Below are 3008 nucleotides of genomic sequence, written 5' to 3'. Positions count from 1 at the left end.
GTGGGGAGGTGCCGGGGCGCAGAAGCTGGGATCTTTCCGATTTCAGACTCCAGCGACTTAATCCTCTCCCAGGCCTGCAGGAAGGGGAGGAACAGGGTGTTGCAAGCCAAATTTCATCATCAGCGGCAGCCCCAACAGAGGGAGGAGGAGGCGAGGGGCTAACAGACGGGAGAGGCAGCGGCGCTGGCGCGGAAAGGGGAGTTGTTTGGAAACAGGGTAAAAGGCGGTCCTCAGCCTGGTTCACAGACGGCTGGGCTTGTCAGGAGCTGGGACTCAGGGCCGTGTGGGGTGCACGTGGGCACATGTATGCTCACACACAGGAGCTCTGGGCACATGGGCATACCTCTTTGGGAGCTGACACCAGTCTGGTGTCTGCCTTGCTTCACACGTCACCTGGCACAGAATAGCCTAAAAAAGTGTTGACTGACGAAGGGGCTGAATGTCTGGGGGAATATTGATGAGCTGAGCAGATCCAGCTCCACATGCTCCTGGAATCTGGCTCTACGATCTTCATGCCATCTGCCCCGTGGGCCCTGGCAAGTGCTGACTGCTGGCTTCCTATTGTGTCCTCATGGTCTACTAGGTCAGTGAGGGTGGCCTAGGGAACCTGCAGGTTTCTGCTACTTCTGCTTGGATAACCTGACTACCCAGAGCTAGAGGAATCCACAACTTGTTGGCAGAGCACCTACTGCACAACAGGCTGTGGGCAGAGCAGTCCTGGGTTTCCCAGGATCAATCAGAAATGGGACTTGTTGGCGGGCTGGGGCTGTAGCTCAGTGGCAAAACGCTTGCCTAGCACGTGAGTCATTGAGTTTGGTCCTTAGCACAATAAGTAAACAAACAAACAAAAATAAAGGCACGCTGTCCACCTACAACTATAGGTCAGTGAGGGTGACCTAGGTAACTATTTTTTAAAAATGGGTCTTGTCTTTAAGAGGGTAGGGGACTAGGATGAAGCAAAGAGATAGTGATTTTATCTATCTGGTGGGTGATGGGGAATAGTGAGGGTCAAGGCTGGTCAGGTGGCAGAGAGGTAAGGACAGGAAGATTCCTGGTGTCAGGCTGGGGTTGTGGCTCAGAGGTAGACCGCTCCCCTAGCACGGGCAAGGCCCTGGGTTCGATCCTCAGCACGACATAAAAATTAATTAATTAAATACATTGTGTCCACTACAACTAAAAAATAAAATATTTTAAAAAAATGATTTCTGGTGTCATATGGAGAGGCTTGGATTTGTCCTCGGAGTGGTGGGCAGCAATGGGAGGATTTTGAGCTCCAGGTGAAATGGTGTTAGTTGGGGGGGTGGTAGGTAACTATACCAAATCTATTAAGTACTTAGGAGTTAAGTACATGGCATTGTACCAAGTGCCATGTAAGGAATTATCTCATTAAATCCTTAGTAATGTTATCCCATTTTATAGATGAGGAAATTGAGTCACAGAGGTGTTGGTAATGAATGGAATCAACTGAAGACACAAAAATCAGAGATAGAAAGTTTAGGATGATAAATTATTTACTGACTGCAAGATCTTTGAGGCATGGAAAAAAAGACTCATTATATTTATTACTTGATTTTCAATTTATTAATCTTTATTCAATTATTCACATTCCCCTAAATATTCTCATATTACATATGCAACCGATAAATAAAAATTTTAAATTTAACAAATTATATTTCTCCAAATATGTAAACGTTGATTACAAATGAAATCAAGCTCTTCATAAATCTAACCGTTTTTGTTTTGTTTTTGTTCTTTGTGGTACTGGGGATTGAACCCAGACTCACCCTACCACTGAGCTACATCCCAATTCCTTTTTTAAAATTTTATTTTGAGACAGGGTCTTGTTAAATTGCCCATGCTGGGGGCTGGGGTTGTGGCTCAGTGGTAGAGCACTTGCCTAGCATGTGTGAAGCACTGGGTTTGATTCTCAGCATCCTATATAAATAAATAAATAAAATAAAAGTTCATCAACTATATATATATATAAAATTGCCCATGCTAACCTCACACTTGCAATCCTTCTGCCTCAGTCTCTTGAGTAGCTGGGATTACAGATGTCTATTATTGTTCCTAGCTATCAGTCTTTCTTAAAAACTTCAAATATCATTAAAAGTAGACAAAAAGGAAGCTGGGAATATAGCTCAATGGTAGAGCACTTGGCTAGCATGTGGGAGGCTCTGGGTTCAATCTCCAGTACCACAACAAATAAAATTAAAACAGACAAAACATACAATATTATGAAACACACATAATTACGAAAATCCCCACCCATTACAAAACCAATATCATGAGTTTAAATTTCTTTGTTCAAAATTTATAATATTGCATTTTTTCTTATTCTTTTTTTTTCCCTTCTTCTCAGGAATAGGGTTTTCCTGACTTAAACGAAGAGTGGAGATTTACCTTCTCCCATAGGCGGAAGCTGCAGATTGGGAGGATTGGAGATTGAGAAGGGCACACAAGTCCTGGGGGTGTGGGGCTTATAAGGAGATTCTCCTGGAACTTTTTATGCAGCCCTTCACCTATTCCATCAGAAATTGTCCTCTTTCCATTTGGACCAATCACAGGTTCTCATTTGTGTTTGTATGACCCTAATCTTTTTCCCAAAATGATTCTAGTTCTGAGTGCCTTATCTTTACAGCACAGCCCCCGTGTAACCACTGTTCTGAGTGGGGCCTGGTCTGGTTCAGTTAAGCCGAAAGTCTTTGGTCAATTGGTTAACTGGAACTACATCCTTTCCTTCTCATCAACCACTAAGACCTACAGTATTGTCAGCTCGGGTGCTGAAGCGAGGTTCTGAGATGAGGTATTAAGGGCTTAAATTAAGGCAGTGGCAATGAAAATAAAAAGGAAAGGACAGTTTTTAGAAACTCCATGAAGGCAAAATTGACTTCTATTAAATGGAGGATAATAGTTACCTCATACAATCAAATGAGAGTACATGTGAAGCCCTTTGTAGCTTATAATCACCATTAAATCCTAGTTGTTTTTTGCTTTTGTTATTATGC

This window comes from Marmota marmota, unplaced genomic scaffold (assembly GCF_001458135.2).
Source record: "Marmota marmota marmota unplaced genomic scaffold, marMar, whole genome shotgun sequence".
Classification (NCBI taxonomy): Eukaryota; Metazoa; Chordata; class Mammalia; order Rodentia; family Sciuridae; genus Marmota; species Marmota marmota.
The sequence above is the reverse complement of the archived record's forward strand: the minus strand, read 5'-3'. Positions refer to the sequence as shown.